Source organism: Anomalospiza imberbis, chromosome 18 (genome assembly GCF_031753505.1).
Source record: "Anomalospiza imberbis isolate Cuckoo-Finch-1a 21T00152 chromosome 18, ASM3175350v1, whole genome shotgun sequence".
In the NCBI taxonomy this organism is placed as follows: Eukaryota; Metazoa; Chordata; class Aves; order Passeriformes; family Viduidae; genus Anomalospiza; species Anomalospiza imberbis.
In genome coordinates, this window is record NC_089698.1 from 9,418,628 (window position 1) to 9,438,880 (window position 20,253).

The 20,253-nt window shown below is 47.6% G+C and overlaps 1 long non-coding RNA gene across 1 annotated transcript in view; it reads left to right on the plus strand.

Annotated features, from left to right (window-relative positions):
• Positions 1-239: 239 nt before the first annotated feature.
• The window catches only part of LOC137484789 (uncharacterized), an 88,010-nt gene continuing 67,996 nt past the window's right edge, over positions 240-20,253 (plus strand). Inside the window, exons 1-2 of the long non-coding RNA XR_011005036.1 lie at positions 240-408; positions 1,612-1,740. This is a non-coding gene — a long non-coding RNA (uncharacterized lncRNA). The remainder of the gene's footprint in view (positions 409-1,611; positions 1,741-20,253) is intronic.

Sequence of the window (20,253 nt, forward strand, 5' to 3'; positions counted from 1 at the left end):
ACAACTTGTCCTTTGCACAAAACCCCTTAGAGTATGTCCTGGAAACCAGGGGCTGCTTATAGTGGAAGCTGAAAGAGTCACAGGTGTTCCTCTGGGTGCTGCCCAGCATCCTGGATACTGTCAGGACGTGGGGCAGGGAACAGGTTTCTGTTTACAGCAGAGCAGAGATTCCAAGTTCTCTGCCCTCTTATGAGGTGTCCACCCGAGCTCCGCAGGGAGAAGGGTGTTCCTGGGGTTGTTGTGCGCTCACTGAGGAGCACCAGCGCTCAGGGCGAGCACAACTGGCTCACGACACGTTATGTGAGTGTTTTCAAGCTGCAGCCAAGGAATCCAAGCCAGCTCTCGCCCTGTGCCCGGCGCTGGGCTCGGAGCGCGCCGGGAGCTGGGAACTGCTGTCCATGGTCCTGGGTGAGCAGCCGGAGCGCCGGGGCTGGGCCGGGGCCCTGGGGACACTGGGGATCCCTCCCTCCCTCCCTCCCTCTCTCTCTCTGTGCCACACCGTGTCAGGCACGTCTGCTCATCAAGGTTTGCCAGCGGGAGGGAATGGGGTGTCCTTCAAAGAGTTATCGAGGACTTCCACCGGTGCTTGTGGACCTCATGCCGACCTTTCCTTCCTTCCCGCTGCCAGAGGGTGGGTTTAGATGAGCTATTAGGAAACAAGCTCTTCCCTCTGAGGGTGCTGGGGCTCTGGCACAGGTTTCCCAGAGAAGCTGTGGCTGTCCCTGGCCTTCTGGAAGTGTCCAAGGCCAGGTTGGGCAGAGGGTTTTTAAAAGACATACAGATGTGGCATTTGGGGACATGGGTTAGTGGTGGCCTTGGCAGTGCTGGGGGAATGGTTGGACTCAATCTTAAAGGTCTTTTTCAACTTTAATGATTCTGTATTCTACCAGGAATAGTACGAGCTGGGGAAAATACTGTATTAAGGGAACTCTGCATGACAATACTGGAGCTGGGAATGCCACAGATCCAATCTTCCCGTCCTTGGGATGTACATTAGGAAAGTAGCAAACATTAACACTGCATTGTGGCTGCTTATAATAAAATATCAGATAACCTCAGAGTTCTGGGAATGTTCAGCTGATATTGGAATCATTTGAAGATGTAGGCTCAAGATTGATACTTGGATTGGGTTTTAAATGAAGATCAGCCTTAAAACAGTCCAGTTCAAGTCTGGTGTTGAGAGCATCCTGCTCTAGGAACCCCTTTGCTAGAAATCTGGGGTTTTAAGCAGTTTTTGTGTCTCCTGTGCTGTATCAGACAGCCCTGAAGAAGCCCTTGCTCCTGAGCAGCCCCACATCCTCAAACAGCCACACCTTCTTCTCCCAGCCCAACCCCAGGAGCCAGTGGGGTGGGAATTTTCCCAGGTGGCTCCAGGGAGGCTGCACAAGCCATGGTTTGGCAAACATGGCTGTGGAAGTATTCAGAGCACCAATTTTAATAGATAGACAAATGAGGAGGAGGAGGCAGAGCTCGTGAGAGGGTGATGCAAAGCAATTGCATTACACAGTTGATGATTTCAGTCTGAAGAGCTCTGAATTCCCCACTGAAATCTTCTCTTGGGAGTCTTAGTCCTTAAGTTAAATGACTAATTAGAGCCTGTTCATGCCACAGATCAGCCAAGCAAGGCAATCTCCTAAGAGCTAATGATGCTTACTTGCTCCCAGAGGAAGATGAAGGTCTCAGGATCTTGCAGAGAGATTTTCCCCCTGGAAATCTGTGCCTGCTACCAGGAGAACTTAGGTGGGAGGGAAGCAAAGAAAAATCCTTCCCCATCAGACTGGGTCTCCATCATTCCTTTTCTCAGACCAGTTTCTTTGCCTTGTTCTTCTTTTGCTTGAACATCTTGTTTAGTGGGAGAAAAAATGTGAAACTAAGTGCCCCAAGCTGAGAGATGTTGGGCACCCAGCAGGACCCTGACCTCCCTTGTAGGTGACAAATTAGATGGCATGTCAGCCGAGGAGGGAGGGAGGGGCATGGCTCACAGGGCAGGGGGGTAAAGTTACAAAGCCAACATCTGTTCTGAGGGTCTGTACAGGCTGCAGGCCTTCCCATTCCCTTTGGGAAGGCACGAGGGAATGGCCTGGGGTCACTGCAGGACAAAGGCAGGGGTGTGCATGGGGTGGGTCTGAGGGGATGTAGAATAGGTGCAGATATAGAAATAGATACTGAGGGGTTGCTTGTGGAGGGATAGAAGGTGGAGAATGAGTCTTCAGAAGGAGCAGTGATGTGTTCATCTGTGAGGTACAAAAATCTGGGTTTGGTTTTCTTATCTCAGGGCCCCACAGGAATTAGTCATCCCTGAGTAATGGGGGGAAGCAAAGCTGTTATTCATCCCTCCCAAAGTCCCTCCTCTGATCGTCTCCATATCCTCTGTCTCTGACTTGTATCTTCTTTGCTATTTATCCTCATGAGCCACTGCAAGGGGAAAAAAAAATCGGTAGAACTGGCAGTCTGAAATCATCTGGAGAGATGATGTGCCACAGCTTCCACAGAGGAGCAGGAGTCTGGGCAATGGCATCTCACAGCATTCAGCTGTGAGATTTTGCCCCAAATGCCTTCTGTCATCTCAGCAGACCCCATCCTTTTTACTTTAATTGATTCTGTCTGGCTTTAATCTGGTGTGAGAAGAGACCTCACACTGTGAGCACTGAGAGCTGGTTTGTGCACGGTGAGAAGCACGAGGTTATTTTATTGGAAAAGGGAGACAAGGATGTTTTGGGAAGGACACTGCCTTCTGTAAACCCATTAACAATTGAAATAAAGCCTTTCACTTCCATACAGGGTTTGTGGGAAGTGCTTGTACAACTGGAAAGCAAAGAGCTGTAATAATAATCTTCCATTATAGCCATGTGTAGGGTTTCCTGAAGTCATCCACAATTGGGTTGGCTCCATGCAGTGGGAGACAGTCCTGGAGACCTGGCCTTTCCCTGGAGATCCGGGGGAAAGGAGAAGGGAATGGGTTTGGCTGTGCTCACCCCAACTGCATGATGGCAGACATGAGAATAAATAGGGAAGCTGAAAAGGAAACCTCCATTGTGAGTCTGCTCAGGCAAAGTCTAAACAGTTCAGGAGTTTGTTTTATCAAATCAAAATATTTTGGTTGAGCGGTGGTGTTGGCTTGAGTCAGTCTGTCTGGGCTGACACAGTGTTGGAGAAACACTCAGGTTTGAGGGGCTGGATCGCTGGCACTGGGGGCTCGGGAGTTCTGAAGCCACAGGAGAGGAGGGTGTTGCTCACTGTGGCCTGGGGAGGCTGGATGGGAGCAATCCCATTTCCCATGGCTTGGGTTTAGAGTGTTCAGATATTTGAAGGCCTCTCCAAAGCTGCTCTGCGGCTCTGTTGAGTCTGATCTGCTGCTTGGAGCACAAATAAGGGTTTCAAGTGGAATGGGAAGATTTTTGAGGGAAAACAGATTAATAAGTATGGAGAGTTAATTATCTGCAAACCCCCAAAATGGCATGAGTAATAAAATATAGATAGGTACACACTTATTCCTATCATGCCATTAGTGGTCTGTGTCTCTGTGTCAGGGAATGATGTGCAAGACAACACTCCAAAATACAAAATTACTGCCTGCAGCACTGAAGGTTCAGCTCTTTGGAAGTATGGTCTGGTTGAGGTGTTCTTCCAAAAGTATCTTGCCAAAAAACCTGAGGATCTAAGAACAAAACAAGTAAAGCAGTTGAGGATAGGCTGGAATAGATCCTGTGTAGCTCCTGACCTGTCCCACATCTCCCCCAGATACAATTCCCTGTGAGAGCTCATTGTTCTTCTAAAAAGAGATTTGTTCCTACCTGTTAGTTTTGCTTAGGATGTGATAGAAACTGTAGAAAATAATACCATGTGGGTTTTGTTCAAATATTTCCTCCTTTCCTTCCCTATCCCAGAAATCTTCCTATTTTTTAACTTGTTTTTAGGCATTCCACCTGACCCTTCAATATTTCCATATTTCAAGGGGATTTAGCCAAATGGTGTGTTTCCATGGCTGATATGCAGCAATAATGCAGGGTTAATACCTAATTAGTTCCCAGGGACATTGAGCTTTTCATGGATATTCAGTAACAAAAGCAACAACAAACAAGCTGAATTCCTAGGTCTTAATTCATCGGGGAGGAGGAAATAGGAACCTAAAAATGCAGGAATTATTCAGTGCAGTCTGAAAGCCCCGTTCTTTCTCTCATGAAGCCCAGAGGATGCTATAGTAGCTGACAAGGGAAATATAACCTCCTCCTCCTCCTTCCCTCCCTCCCTTCAGGGGGGCTGGAGATGTGTCTGCGTTTGCAGCCCTGACATCTCCAAACAGGAAAATTCCCAGTTCTGCAGCACACTTTAAACAGCTCCCTGCCCGTTCTCTCCCTGCCTCAACCCCCAGCCAAGCTGACCCTGGGTTTTTTTGACATCCAGCCATACCTGATCAGTCGTATCCCCAGCAGCTGGATGTGATCAGAGCTGGCCTTCCACCTCACAGGATGGCGAGCATATGGGCCTGCGGGCTGCAGCCATTATGTTCCTGAGCACTGAGCTTGTCTGCCCCTGGCTACAGAGGGTTTTTTCCCCTCTCAAGCAATCGCAAATAAACCTTTCTGATAAGTAACAGCAAAACAAACAGGCCCTTTGGCTCTGTAGGCAGTGAGAAGGAGGGAGGAATAAAAACCTGACCCAGTAACAAAATCTTTGCTGTGTTTAGGCAGTGCCTCCAGGAAGGAGAAGCTGTCTGCCCTCAGCCAGACAGAGCTTTTCTGGGAGAGGGAATGGTTTCAGGATGATTAGCCCTCAGTGCTTTGCAGCCAGGCCCTGGTGTGGGAGCTCCAGAGGATGGAGGAAGTTTGGCTCACAGCACAGCCCTGGAGATCATCTGGACCATCAAAAGGGCACTTTGAGCTGACCCATGTGGGCAGTCTGGTCTCAGCCTGGAACTGAAGCAGTTGAAGGCTGAGGGTTGTGAGGGTCCTCAGCCCTGAGCAGGAGGGTGGTGCAGTGCAGGAGTTTAGGGCAGCTGTGGGAAGAGGCTGGGGACAATCCCAAACAACCTCTCTACATCCTTTCCTATTTCCAAAAACTTTCCAAAAAGTGTCTCAGGTTCTGGAAGGACTCACAGGAGGCCTCTGGAATTTGGCATTCTGTGTTCCAGGTGAAATGTAACCAAGTCCCATGTCTTGGGGGATTCACTTTGGTGCTTGGAGAGCTCAGGACGGGTCCCTGAGTGTCCCCACCACCTTAGTGTGACCTGAGCCCTGATCACTGTGGCAAGTGTGAGGCAACAGAGATTTTTGCATGGAATGTGTTACTGAAATGGTGGAGTTTACCTTCCTTTCTGGAGTGCCAAAGAAATGGGACTTCAGCCTTCCCAGACAATCCTGGCTTCCCAAAACTATAGAGCTTAGAGTATGTGCACGCCCGGGCATCCAGATGAGACCTGACATAGTCTTAAATTATGGTCTAAGCCTAAGGAGGGGAAGAACACCCTCGTTTTGCTCTCTGAGCCCTGCTAATACAACACCCACTGTTGCTGCCTCATGTGTGTGGTACTTGAATACCCAGGGCCACAGAAGCCTGTGGATGAGCAGGCAGGGGAAGAGCTTGTTTTGAGATGTTCAAAAAAATGTGATGAAAGGTGATGAACTAAAAAGCTGCCTGCTAACACAGGCACAACCCCTTTCAAGCCAGGAGTCTGTGTTCTGGGTAGATGTCCCATTTCTCCAGGGTTGTTTGAGGGGCTGAGCCTCTCCAGTGCTCTCCCAGCTGATGGTAACTGCAGTCAATAAATGATGGACTTTTTTCACTTGGAAGCCAGACCTGTGAGGAACCTTTGAGCCCTTTGCCTGGGCAGATATGGCCAAGGTTATCACCCTGGCAGGGCTGCGGTGAGCTCGGACTCTGCCTTGAAACGCTGCCAGAGTCTGCCCCAGGCTCGTGCTGAGAGGCTGGAAGCACATGAAGGGCCCGTGGCGCTGTCACCTCGGGCTGACAGAGGCCAGAGCACTGATGTCACCACACAGTTACAACAGATGGCACCAGGGACAAGCAGTGTCGCTGCCAATGCCTCTTCTCCTTCAGCAGGAATCACTTCTGTGGAGTGGTGGAGTTCTGCACCCCTAAACACTTGAGCTGTGGAGAGGAGCTGGAAATCCATCTGGGAAATGCATTCAGAGAGGGGAAAATGAGAGCATAAGCCATGGGATCAGCACCAAGTGGGCCAAACATCGCTGTCAATTACGTCCCAAGCAGCTCTATTGAAGCAAACAGCATTAATTGTAGATTTATGCCAGCATTTCTGAGAGTCACTTCTGGGACAGAGCCAGTTCTGGTAGAGGATTAATCTTGTTGGAAAACTCCCTCTTGTTCTTTGCTTGGTGTCTGACACTCACATATGCACAAAAACAAATCTCGGTGACCCTCCGCCAACCCAGTTAACTAGCAGGGAATTTGGGGATGTGAAACCTTAGCTTCCCCTCCAGCACAGCTCTGCATCTGCCACAGCCCTTTTGGAAGGCAGGACAAGCCACCTGCTACTTGTTTTGCTCAAAGAGAAAAAGTCTGTTGGGCACATAGGAAACAGCTAATCTGGTCCCACGGGAGGGAGCAGCCATTTGTCATTCCCACAGTCTCCAGCACAGGTACTCAGCATCTTACAGGGCTGGGATTTTCTGTGGGTGTTCTTCCCACCTGCCAATATTTCAGTGGTTGGCTTCATCTGATGGGGGTATTTCTCAGGCATTGGCATTTGGTCATTCATCTCAGGACACAGAAAAATACAGTGTGTTCTATTCCCACACATGCATCCCTTCTCAACTTAAAAATTACCAGAGAAAGCCACGCACTGCGTGTGCTGGGTGTGTGTCTCCTTTGCATATGGACACATGTTTTATGATGGGACATTTGTGCAGTTCAAGATCTTCCAGAAACATGAATCTTCTCTAGTTCTGACTTGTCTGTGCCTTAAGGATGGTCAGTGGCATCCTCTCATCACACTTCCATAGTGTCATTGCACTCCATGTAACACTGGAGTGTGATTTTTTTTTTAATTTTTTTTAAATCCAGATTTGCCAGTGGAAGTGCTTCAGATGCTTCCCTGAAGTCTCAGCAGCAGAAGGGATAGTTTAAATGTCTCAAGCAGCAGGCTGGGAATGCCTCTATTCCTCAAGAACAGCAGGCTCAGCTCTGCAGGCTGCTCAGCCTTTCCCCCTTCCGAGGGCAATAAATTGAATACCATTCAGTTTACTGCCTGCCCACAAGTTTCAAGTGGAAGAGGTGAAGCAGAGCCTGAGGCCAGCCACTCCATGGGTACAAATCAGTGTGGCTGTGCTGGCTTACCCCAGCTGTGGGGCTGGCCCTGAGGTTTTGTGTTCACATTATCCTGGGGCTCTTATTGCAGGAATGCAGGGTTGGCCAGATGTGCTGGTCACAGTATCCCCTCCCGAAGTGGCAAGGTACCAGCTGCCACTCCCTGCCCTTGAAGCAGCCTGGTGTGGCCTGCCTGCAGCATGGAAGGTGCTCTGGGATCCTTGGGAATAGCCACCAGCACATCAGGGCTAACCCTGTTCTGAGACACAACACTGAGAGAGTAAGAGCAGTCGAGGAACTTTTCCCCCTTGGAAGTGATGTTCATCTCCTCCCCCAACCCAGCATATGGAATTCTGGATCACATTTCTCTCTCTTGCCAATAAATATTGCAGATTTATTGCTCTCTACCTGGTGGGTAGTAAATTGCATTCCACCTCTGTTATAAGGCTCTTTGCTATGACACAGCCTTGCAGCTCCATTAAACCTTAATTACAGCAACACTTCATTGGGTTGCTGCGATGGCCCGAGTGCCATTGCAGTAGGGAGGAAGTATGGCCAAAACAGGCTGATGCAGAGGGGCTTTGTTTTGTTTTCTTTCCTCCCTTTTTAAGGATTATGGAGAGTTGAGCCCAGCAAGGGGAATAGAGGGAGCCTCAGCCTCCTGCTCTCTGCTCATTTTCCACAACAGCTGGCGTCACCTGCCGCAGCCCCGGCAGCTCCTCTGCGCCCTGATGAAGTGCTCAGCAAACAGCCTTGCAGGCTGCCTCTAGTAAAGGGCTGATTTGCATTTGTGCTGATGGGATGCATCCCAAAGCCAGAGTTATCCCTGGGTTTGGTTGTGTGAGGAGTGTGGAGTTTGGCCAAATGGAACACCAGGAGCAGCATGGCACTTGGATTTCTATAGGCTGCAGCAAGACAAATGTAAGAGCAGCTCTGCAAGTGTGCAGGCTCGTCCTGCAGCAGGCAGCTTGCTCTGTGTCAGCTCAGGGCACTGTTTCTGGTGCCATCTGTCCTTCCCTGCAGCATGTGACAGTGAGTGAAGCTTTGCTTCAGCAGCCTCTGGCTGCTGAGGCAGCTCCTCGGAGGCCAGTGCTGCCTGATGTGCTCCCCAAACTCCTGTGGCCCTGCTGCCTGAGACCCCAGGAGAGGCTAGGAGAGGGTGGAGGGCTCCATGCCTGGGGTCATTGCATGTGTGGATAGATGGTTCTCGTCTCTCCTCTCCATCCAGGCATGGAGGAAGCACAGTTTGGAGCTCCAGGAGAGGCTGCCGAGTGCCTGTGCTCCCTCCAGACTGAGGGGATTCTGCTTGGCCTTATGGCTTTTGTTTTGGAAATCCTTCCTGGTGTGGGATGAGTCCCTCAGCCCCTGATGCAGGTTCAGTAGGAGTGTGCATTGTACAGACACCTCTCCTCGTGTGGATGCTCAGGCCTCTCTGTGGGATGATGAGCTAACCAGAAGGCACTAATGGCTACGCCAGCCACTTGGATTTGGTGCTGTTCCAGAGGTGAGTCTGTGTTGTCAGATCTGCCCATGACAAGGACTGTTTCATTCCCAGTTTGGAAATCATTTGCCTCCTTGGCCATACTGGTGGGATACCAAGTGTCAGATGTGGAGTAGCTATGCCAGTAACCAAAATGCTGGGATTATCCTCAGGATTCCATTTACCTTCAGTACTGATCTGGACTGGTGTGATCACTCTGTGTAATGCTCTTCACTCTTTTTTAAGTCCACTCATGTGAGCAAGGATGTTTGACAGAATTTTACCACACCTATGACTTTGTCTGGTACATCCACACAGGGTGTACTCAGCTATCCACAGGGAGCTGCAGATAGGCAGCACAGAAATCTTCCACACCACTACTAGTGCAGAAAGCAGCTACCAGGAACCAGCTAAAATCCTTCTGCAAATTGAGTTGCTAAACTCTTTAACGAACAACCAGCACATGGGAAATACTTTCCTATGGAGAGCCTGTGTTCGAGCCTTGTTTGTCCTTATTCTCCCCTCTTGCAGCAACCTTGAGATGTCAGACGTAGGAAATGTGGCCACAGCTGTTTATGCACTTAGAGGGTTTTTTTCAAGGCCACATCCTTCTATTCTCCCATAGATTACTTGAAAAGATGCTGTGGGGACTCCAGCAAGCCAAGGTCTATGTGCCATGTGCAGGTGTTGCCAGGAGATTGACATTCTGAACATTTGAAAACTATCAGAGAACTCATTTGGTGGTGGGTTTTCCCCCTCTCCTCCTTCCTTCCCTCTCGAGCTGTGTGCTGCAAGACTTTTTGCTGGAGATTGATATTTCTAGCAGAGCCACATTATTCAAGCCATAGTCAAACAGGGCAGCACGTATTAGGAAGGAGGTGGGCACCTCATCCTTTTCAAAGTGTTCAACTTCTCTGGGATGAATTGTCCCTCACCAAAGCCCTGTCCAGCCCTTGACTTATCTTCCTCTATAGGGTAGTTAAGTCATGCTCACACTAAGTGGCTCAGAAAATACCACTGCATCTTCTAAGAAAATGTCATCACCTTGATGAAAAATGATTATTTTTATATGTGAAAATGGATAAGTTTTGAAGAATCTTTGTTTTAAATAACATGAGGGAAATAGTATCAGAGGTCTGACTTTGGTAGGTGCAAACCAAAGGAGTTTGTTCTTTCTTCTTGGAGGGAAAACTTTTAATTTTTAAAATGCAGTTTATGTGTAGACAAATTAAAGATGTATAAAATTAAATGGGAATGTTTTGAAGGGATTGAAAATATATATTTTGATTAACTCAAATGAATTTAAAAATAAATCATGGGGAAAATGAAATGTTGGTGGAGGATTTTTTTGGTCCTCATTTGAAATGAAAAATAATTTGCAACTTGACACTTTTCACAGAATGAAAAGTCCATTTGCTGATTAAGGTCCAGATTCATCCCGGCTAATTTCAGGCACTATTGAACTGCTTAGTGCCAAAGGGCACTTTAATCCACCTGAGGTTTAAATTGCCCTCTGGAGGTACCTATTTCTTCCTTTGATAAGACAAGGGCAACGTGACTGGTCCTACGTGTGCCTGAGGTAGCCACCTGAAGCTGGGTGCCATGGACAGGGTGCAGTGCTTGGCCTTGTTTTGGTGACCGCTCAGGTCCCTTCCAGCCCAAACTATTCCATGATTTTATGATTCTGGCTGCTCTGCATGCAGCTCTTGTGTTCATGTGCCCTTCTATCTCTCCCCTCAAAAGCTGAGGTACTTGGGCTTGGGTTGGATTCAGAAGTTGGACTTCATGATCCTCCTGAGTCCCTTCCAACTCAGGATATTTCATGATTCTATGATTGATTTTTTTTCCTGAAATGGGAGGAGATTTCCACTAAAACACAGTTTATCTACTTGTTTCCTGTTGGTGGGGAAAAAAAAATCTGGAGAACTGGCAAGATCTCCTGATGAGAAGGAAAGGAACAAGATTTGTGGTTAAGATTGAGGGAATCACAGGTTTGTTCTCTTTTAAGAACCACATCCCCCGAGTCTCAGCTCCCACATCTGCTTGGCAGAAGGCAGGTCCTCTCCAACAGCTCCTCCACAATGTGCCAAACACTCTGCTCCATCTTTAGCACTCCTTGACCCAGAACAAAAGTGAAAATACTTGGCATGCCAGGAAAGGTTAACAAATAAATGATGCACAGCCTTCTCCTCCCCATGACATCACTTCCATGTGAGAGAACAATCTTTGTGCCACACCTGGCAGTCTGGTGACAGCAGAGGGACACATCTGCTGCAAGTCATTTCCCATGCTGTCCTGCCTGGCTGGGTTCTCCACTCCCCTCTGGGTTGAAGAGGTAAACGCTGGGAGGTCAGGTCTGGCTCACTTTGTCACCAACCAATGTCATCTTGTCTTGTCCATGGGGGCTTTGGTCACCTGTCCAGTCAGCCAGATGGCTTTGCTTTAGGTAGCTGGACATTTGGGAAGTATTATTTCTTTTGAATATGTAGCCTGTACTGTTCTTATTTTGGGTTCATAAAACATAATGAGATATGGGTCAACATTTAAGCTGTGTGGAAAATTACATCCTGGAAGACTTTGTGGAGCCGAAAGCTTATCTGGTATTAACTCTAATTATACCATTGAGCTGTGCAGCAGCAACTGTGGCCTTTGGACTAAGACCTTATTCTCCTTTTAGAGAGCTCTCCATGGCTATTACACCTGGCGACATGAGCAGTGTTCATCCTCCACTGCATTTTGCTGGGAATCATGGAAAGCTTTAAGTTGGAAGGGACCTTAGAGATGATCATGGGCAGGGACACCTTTCACTTGATGGAGCATCTCACCACATGGAGATTGTCTCACTTCTTTGTCCACTGTGGAGCATTTTATTCACCTTTCAAGTTTCCAGAAACTTTCTCAAACTTGTTGCAGCAGCAGCTCCTTGGCAGAGCGTGTAGGATGTGTCTGAGTGTTTCGGTCTGAGCATCGCAGGCGTGTGCTCTTGGAGGCGAGCAGGCAGCATAGGAGGCTGGGGGAAGGAGATTAAAATATAGTTGTTGGCTGATATGAAACAAAAAAAAAAGCTTAAATAAACCACAAATTAAAAAAAAAAAAAAAAAAAGCCCTGTGAGAAAGAAAGAAAGTAACAAGTCTGTGGAGGATGGATGTTTGGAACTGTTCAGCCTAATGCATGCCAGATTCCTTCTCTCCTCGCTCCCCCCACCCCCTCCCGCTGCCTTCCCCTTACCAAATGCTGTCTGCTAAACTTCTGAAACACCCTTTGCCTTTTTGACCCTTCAACTCATCTTGAACTTAGGAAAAATTGGGGAGGCGGGAAGGACTCGTTGCCTGCGCAGTGCATGTGGCTGTGCTGGGGCAGGGGGTGTGCGCCGGGGGTCTGCGAGCGGGGGGGGGCTGACATGGCTTTGTGTGCTTGATGCTCCCCTGAAAACAATTTGTATCCTGTTAATAGAATTAGTAAATATTTGTAGCTCCCTTTGAAGCCTGTGTCCCCAGGGGAAGTCTGGGGGTGGGGGGGCTCAGAGAAATTAGAGACAAGTTACTGATTTAGTCATCCTGGCCCCTTCCCCCCGCCTCTCTCTTTCATTTTCCCCTCCTTTATGAAGACACTAAACAGACAAATTGGAGGTTTGAAACGAGGCTTGTGCTGGTGCCTGCGGAAGTGACAGGGGTGGTACTGGGGGGCCTGAGAGCTGCTAATGCAAAAGCCATTCACATCTAATGACCCCATTTGGGAGCCAAGTTCCTGAGGGCTGGGAGGGCCCTGCCAGGCACAGAGCCCTGCAATGGGCAGGTGCCCGGGGGCTGGCAGGGCTCTCTGGCAGGGCACTGCCCCATGGCACATGGGGGTTGCTCCAGACAGCAGGATTTGCCTCATGGGACTGTTTCCTGGGCTCTTTCAGCTCCACCACCCTAAGTAACCATAAAGGAAGATGTGTGTATAAAATTTCACTTCTTCCAATTACAGAACCACAGGATGGTTTGGGTAGGAAGGGATCTTAAAGACCATCTCATTCCTACCCCTGCCAAGGCCAGGGACACTGTCCATAGACCAGGCTGCTCCCTCTCTCTTCTTCCTGGTGTAGGATTATAAACCATAAAGGACAATGGAAGAAGAAAGTGATATCGGATCGGAAAACTGAGTCATGTAGGGCTGAGACGTTTCATTTCCCGTTATTATTCCTGACTTCTTTACAGAACTGCACAGATGCACAGGCTGAGCTTAGATCACCTGCAAGTTTTTAGGGGGTGGCCGTGTTCCAGCTCTCTGCCTTCAACAGCTGGCAGTTGGAGTCCCTGTGAGTGACAAGGGCCACCCAAAAGGAGGCTCAGGTTTGAATTGGGGGAAATTCAAAGAACTGTTAGCATCTCCTGATGGCAGCATTGCTTGGGAGTGATTTTGACAGGCTTTAGGTGGAAGTTTGTACCAGTTATGTTACTTTAAACCTGTGTTGTGCCATTGTTTAGGGAAACTCTCACTGAGTTGACAAATCCACCCAACTCCATAGCTCTGTGATCATGCAAAGCAGCTGAGCTCTTACAGGTGAAGTGACCTGTAAAAATGTACATCTGAAGTGAGCTTTTGCCTTACCCACAGTCTGTAAACAAACTGCTGAGTGGGGGGGACCAAGGAGGGGACACCACATTTCCTGGAAACCACTGGGGCTGGGTTGGAAACACCTTGTGCAAAAGAAGTTGCTGTGCTCCAGGTGTAGTAGAATCAGATAAATGTGCATCTTGGTGCCTGTCCAAATTAAACTGGTTGGACTTGAAAGCCTGTGTTTTGAGGGTTCAGTGTTTGTAATATCAATGCTTTCTATGTTTTTGAACCCTGGCTGGGAAGGAAATGATGGAGGCAACACTTAGCTGGGAGAAAGTGTTGCTGCTAGAAGGTCATCCTGTGCTGGAGATGAGAGGCAGCACTAGATGGGAGCCACCTAAAAAAAATCAGCTGGCCATCACACAGTTTTCCTATATGCTTTAGAGGACCCCCTTGTTCCTTGGAAACAGAACAAGCCATTCCAAGTGGTGGTGGGTCTGCCTGCTGGGTGAGGCCAGGCAGTGATGGCATCTCACACAGCTGAAAACATGTAGGAAGTGAGGGAATGACTCCCCAAGCCTGGGTTGTGAGGTTGGAAACTTGCCTTGTGAATGTGGGGGGCTGTGGATAACAAGGAAGGAACCTCAGGTGGGTAATTTCTGCCTTGAGGGAAGGAGCAGGCGAGGTAGGCTCTGCAATTGTTGGATATTGGGTTGTCTGCGTGACAGGAATATTTAATGGGATTGACAGGCTTCCCTTCCATAGCAAGAGGCTGCCAATGTCACCTCAACAAGTCCTGGTGGAGAGAAGCTGGGGGTCAGGAGAGTGATCCCTCAGTGTCTGCTGAGTTGTCTGGGCCTCTCCAGGAGCTACCAAGTCACCCAGGATTACTAACTGAAATATGTGCTTCAAGTTAGGATGGATAAATCCATTTCTCAGCTGGGAGTTTGGTGTCTTGGAAGAACCCAGATAAAATTATTTCATTTTTTTGGTTGAAGGTTGGCCTTCAACATTTGCTCACCTAAAGAATTAAAACCTTTTAAAAGCCCCAACCTTTAGCTGAAACATTAACTCTGTGTAAGAAATTAAACCATAAATTGTCTGAAGCTCATGAATTTTCCTTTCTTGAGAGCAGGTTTAGAAAGAGAGAATTTTTGCAGTTTTTTCTCTCAAGTCTTGCTTGTTTTTTGTGCAAAGGCACCAACAGGAATATTCACAAGCCTTTACTAAAGAAAACTTTCTTAGGAAAATAGTTGCAAAGCCCATTTAGTATGCTTCAACCAGCTGGATTTTCTGGCAGTTCCAGCGAAATCTAAACAAGGAAAATGATTGTCTTTTTTTGTTGTGTTTTGCAATATTTTTCTGTCCAGACTGGACAGTACAAAGCACATCCTCTGTGGGAAGGTGTCACAGGCTGCAGATGAGATAAAGTTCCCTGTGATTATATGGGGTGTTTCCCAACTGAGAGTCAGCACATGTGGAGGTCCAGTTCTTTTAACGCTCACAAGCAGGGAAAAGGGAGGAAGTGGAGTCCATTAAGGAGAATAGTAAAACCAGGAGTCAAGTAATGAGGGACTGCTCCAGCAACGTCATGTGAGCACCTCTCCCTCCCACTCGTTGCAGGAGGTATGGGCCAGTCCTGAGCCCCAGATCGTGTGAGCAAGGGCCTCTTTTGCAATCCTATATGTCTGCTGTACCTTTTCCAGACATGCATCTCTGGTTTTATTGAGCACACAGCTTGCTGTGGTCCTTAGTTCCCAGCAGCTCTTTCCACTCCCCTTCCCACCCACAGCTGAGAGACCTATTGCCAGGTAATGATGTGTCAAGCAATAGCAAGGTGGGGGAAATCACTGAAGGGAAACACTGATGTAGTGGTGGAAGCATCCACGGTTATTCTATTTTCCTTCATGACCTGGTTTTCTACCCCCAAAGCCTTTAAGTTGCTGCTGTTTCTCCTTAGGTGAGTAGGTGGCTTTGCGCACTGAGAAACAGCAGCAGGTCTAAAAGTGTTGTACTGTTTGTCTTGTCCTAAGGTGAATTATGTTCTCAAATCCCCGGACTTGGAAAAAAATGCTTTGAAGTAGTGAGCTTTAACTTCTCTTGGGTCTGTACAATGACAAAAGAGTCTAATTAACTGTGAGTTTGTGTTTATCTGACTTCTTCCAAAATTGAGTCCAGTACATCTCAAAGCTCAGTCTAACTCAGTATGACCTGACCTTGTTGGGCTCCAGGCCAGCAATAGGTGACTTCTCCACGTTCCCTCAGGGTGCTGCCTTCAGTCTAGCAGAGGCTGGAAGCATCTTAAATTGCAGTGTTGTAGAAAGCTCTGCAGAACCAAATCTGCTCCTGGATGAGCTCCCTGGAAAGTGTTGGCCATCTACAGCCTGGGCTCTGTCTGAGTAAAAGCGATCTGTCATCCCGGGCTGCACCCTTTCCTTGTTCTGATCTCAGCTAAAACAAGGGAAAGGCTTGCCTGGCTTCTTGCTGCATCATGTACCATTTTAATGGTTTCCCATATGTTAAATATTTTCTCAGTAAGTGGGAAATCCAGTGTTTCTAGTGAAGCTGATATTAAATAAAGCCGTTTTGAAAGTATTCCTGGATAGCAGATCTGCAAATGTGCAGAAACTCCTTTTTTTTTTTTAACATCAAATGCTCACAGTTGCATTCTGAGATTCCCTGCAAAGACTCAAGCCTAGACTGTAAAATCTAGTTTGAAATTTAATTTCCACCAATATCAGTGTGGAAGAGATTAAATGGGGAAGTCCACAAGGAGAAAGATTTTTCCTGGTAACAAAACAAACTCCACTGTGAGCTGGTGACAGGTTTTATCAAAAATATTTTAAAAGCTGTCATTTCATATTGTTTCTGCTTTACAAATTTGAAAATGCTGTAGAAGCTGGAGCCATTTTTAATCTCTTTAGGGAACTAATTTTACAAATCAGCCACTGTAGCTTTGATTACAACAAACTTCACTTTCTGAAAACTGCGGCTGTTGTGAGGAGGAAAAAACACATTCTTATTTTGCAAACAATTTTGGTAAGTTCAGTAAAAATATAGATAAATTATTCCAAAAGGACCCAATTGTCTTTCCAAATGCCAAAAGTAACAAAAAATTCTGGCTAAAAATTCTGTTTTTGAAAAAGAAAAAAGCCTGGTTTCAACATAAAACACTTCTGATGCCAAGAATTTAAGCCAGCTGTCATTGTCTTTTGTATCCATAAACAAATGCTTTGGTCTCCCTAACAAATCTCAAATGAGGAAAAGGAGAATGGGAAAAGCAAGGGCCGTCTGTCTGCCGTGCCTCAGCCAGCCAGAGGGTCTGACACGGATCTGGGGCTGTTTTCCTGGGATCCTTGCCGTGGTCAGGGAGCTGCTGAAGGTGAAGTCACCTGGGGAGGAGAAACCCTTCCATCAGATCCAGGGAGAGGAGATCCAGCTTGGCCGTGGGTGTTCTAGAGAGCCTGCCTTGAGGAGGTGGCTGGTGTCCCACCATTCCTGACCAGCCATTCCAGCTGTCCAAGGACATTGGGTGGGGCTCTGACCAACTTGGTCAAGCAGAAGATGTCCCTGCACATGGCAAGGATCAAGTTGGTACCAGATAATCCTTAAGGTCCCTTCCAACCCAAACCAATCCATGATTCTCTGATTCCTGTTTTCCGTGGCTGTGCTGTGACACTCAGTGGGAGCAGACTGGGCAGAGTGATGTGTCAGCAGATTTTTAACAACTTGTTGGAACTTCTGAACAGCTGGAAACCAGGAGTGATTTGCTCCTCTATCTCTTTGGTCCTAGATCCTTTATTTTTTTTATTTTTCCTCTCTAAATGTTAACTCTGCTTTAAAGCAGGAATTCCTCCTGGAATGTGGGGGACAGTATCCCCTATGTCCTATTTCCTGCAGTGCTGACAGCAAAGCACTGCAAATGTGGATGAGGATTTTTGGGTGCATACACAGCTTGCAGATCTTTGTTCTGTCCCATAGATTCTGAAGCCTCAACTGCTATAATTTTCTACCTTACAGGATTGTCTGGTGCCTGCTAAGTTTGGGGTTTCCCTCTTTCAGGCTATTATGGGAAGTCTTTCCCACCTGGTTTCCTGGTAATGCGATACTTGTCGGAACTATGTAACCCTGAGATCTTTTTTGAAAAATGTAGTATTTCAACCAAATCAAGATCTGTGGCTCAAAGATGGTGAGGTAACTGTGGGTGAACAGGCTCTGATCACACCAGCCCTGTCTCCATAGGAATCCAGGGGAAAAAAAAAAAAAAAAAAGGTGATATCATTTCTGAGTCTTCTGCCTCTGTTTAGCTTCAAGTTGTTGGTGAAGGTTAAACAGAGATGTTCCCCAGATGGTTCATCTTACCAATTCTCTCTCCTTTCATTAGTGATCTGTGTTGTTCTCTACTTCTGTGATCAGCTTTCGAGTGGTTAATTGATAGGGACTGTTTAGTTTTAGTTTTTTAACTGCCTTTATCCCTGTGACTCCACCTGGATTCAGGGAATCACTGGCCATACCTGCTAGAATGTCACAGACCAAGTTTTTTTTTGAGTGCAGGGTATGTCAGCTGTACACAACTTCCACATGTTCAACACTGATGTAAACAGACTCTCCCCTTCTCTTTGGAGTCAAACCCAAGGTCAGGAGAACAGGAGGTGCTCAGCTGCACTTCACTCACCACAGGACAGATCTGGAAGTGATGCTAAGTTACTTGGGAAGGATCCTGGATGGATTCCTGTTCTGCTCATCCCTGGGCACAGAAACCCTGGGCAGCTCTGCCCTGCCAAGGCTTGGAGCTGATAAAACATCTGCCTTTGCACTGAGGAGACGCTGCAGACTCGGGTGACTGTCACTGAGCTTCAGGATCGAGGCTGGGCAGAGCACGGGGTGGAGTGAAAAACCTCCCAGGGTAATTAATCCAGTCCTATTACTCCAGCTTTCGGCTTTGTTGTTTTTTTTTTTTTTTTTCTAAAGCTGGCCTGCAAAACCCAGGTCTCAATTAATACTATTATCCTGGGGATGACATTTCCTCAGTCTGTCGTCGGTTATTTTTTAATTCTCTAATTTGTTCTAATCTGCACATTGCCTGCACATCAAGTCAGCCATGAAGACGCTGCATTTCCAGGTTCCTTCCTCTCCATCCTCCCAAAGAAATTAAAGCAAGGAGGCTGCGGGACCACAAGTGCAGGAAATAGAATTAGGGAACATATTAATTGGGGCATCAAGTAGGATTTTGTTCCAGGCAGTTTCCTTCCGTGAGCCACTTTGATGCTTCCCCTTCGCAGCTCTGTTTCTCATTAAAAGTATCCCTTAATGGCAAATGTTGTTTATGCATGTTGCAATTATGTCATGCTGTAGCCCCTATGCTGGCAGGCCGGGCTGATTGGCGGCAAGGAGCGGGAGGAGGAGGAGGTCAGTTGTGGGGAGGAAGAGGGGGAGGTAAACAACAGACAAATAGTTGCAGCTTTGTGGTTGAAGGATGGCTGCTCCAAACCCCTCGGTGTGTCCAGCCAGGCCGGACACGGCGTGAGAGTCAGGGCTCGAGGCTGCTCCTTCCAGGCGGGTTTAGGCCTTCTGTGCTTTACTGGGCTTGGGGTTTGCAGCACTGCCAGCAGAAAGGGACAGGTAGTAGTAAAGCTCTGCTTTGCAAAATGAAACTTGGGCTCCCTTTTCCTGTTTTAGCTACCGTTTGATTTAAGAGAAATAGGATTCCGGGCTACTTAGCGGGGTTTTGGGGGGAAGGGAGCATGGGCCTTTGGAGTTTCCTCTGTTCTCCATGGCTCTTGTGTCATGGCTACAAACCTTCCATAGGGATCTTCTTCAGGGCACTGAGATTTGCTCTGATCTCCTCAGACCCAGATCCTTGAGCGAGGCCGCTCCTGGGTGACTCTTGCCAGCACTAATTCAAGGCTGTGAGAAGAGCTCATTTGTGGGAGGGTATTTGTTTTTCCATCCAGGCAGCCAAAACCTCCAGCTTCGCCTCTCCCTTTGCTCGCACACCGGGAGTGCAGAGGGTTCATTCTGCCCTTGATCTCTGAGCTTCTGTGATCAGCTCAAGGCAAACCTGATGGTGGACTTCACTTTGTTCTCTCATTTTTTAATCGCTTCTACTGCAAAATGGATTTGCCCCCATGTCTAGATCTCAACAGCAAACAAGTAACAGCCATCATGAAAGAAAACAGCTCGTGTGTGGGGAGAGCAAGCCAAGCTGTGTCCATGCCCAAGCAAGTTCAGGAGCCAATACAAATACCACTGCTGTGTTTTGGAAACTCTTGGCCTCTCTGGATTTTGGGAGCCAACACACAGCGACTGAAGCTGATGGCGAAAGCAGTGAGCAAAAACCTCAAAGCTGTAAAAACCAGAACGTGAAACAAATCTAAGAGAGGGAAGAAAAAAAACCTCTCTCCTTCCTTCCTTACTAATATCCTACCTAAAGAGACTAGAGCCTGAGCAGGCAAACAGGCCGAGAAAACCACAGGAGCTGGTGAATAAGGGGAAACAGACAAGTGTAGGAGTCGCAGAGGAGAAGTCACTCAGTGCCTAGAGCCAGAGCTGCTGTGAAATGACTCATTTTCACTTTGCATGTATGATATTTGCATGCAAAACACATTCTGCAAACCGTCACATGGGGATTCTGCTCATGGGTTTTGATCCGGGATGAAATTTCACCCTTTCCTCCAGCAAAGTCGTTTATCTTTCTTTCAGGGAGGAGGGAGGAAGTGGGAGGGAACTGCAGGGAGAGAGAAAGAAATTGTCCTTCAAGCATAAAATTCAGGGATTTATCCCTCAAAAGGGTCACTCAGCTTCTTCCCAACATGGGGACAGAAGTGGGAGATGCTGGTGAGAGCACAAGGTCAGGGCAGAGGTGGTTCTTGACTCTGCTACCTCTGCCAACCTCTGGCCTGAGCTGGAGCGGTCCCAGTGCAGTCCTTGGCCAGAAACTGGGAGC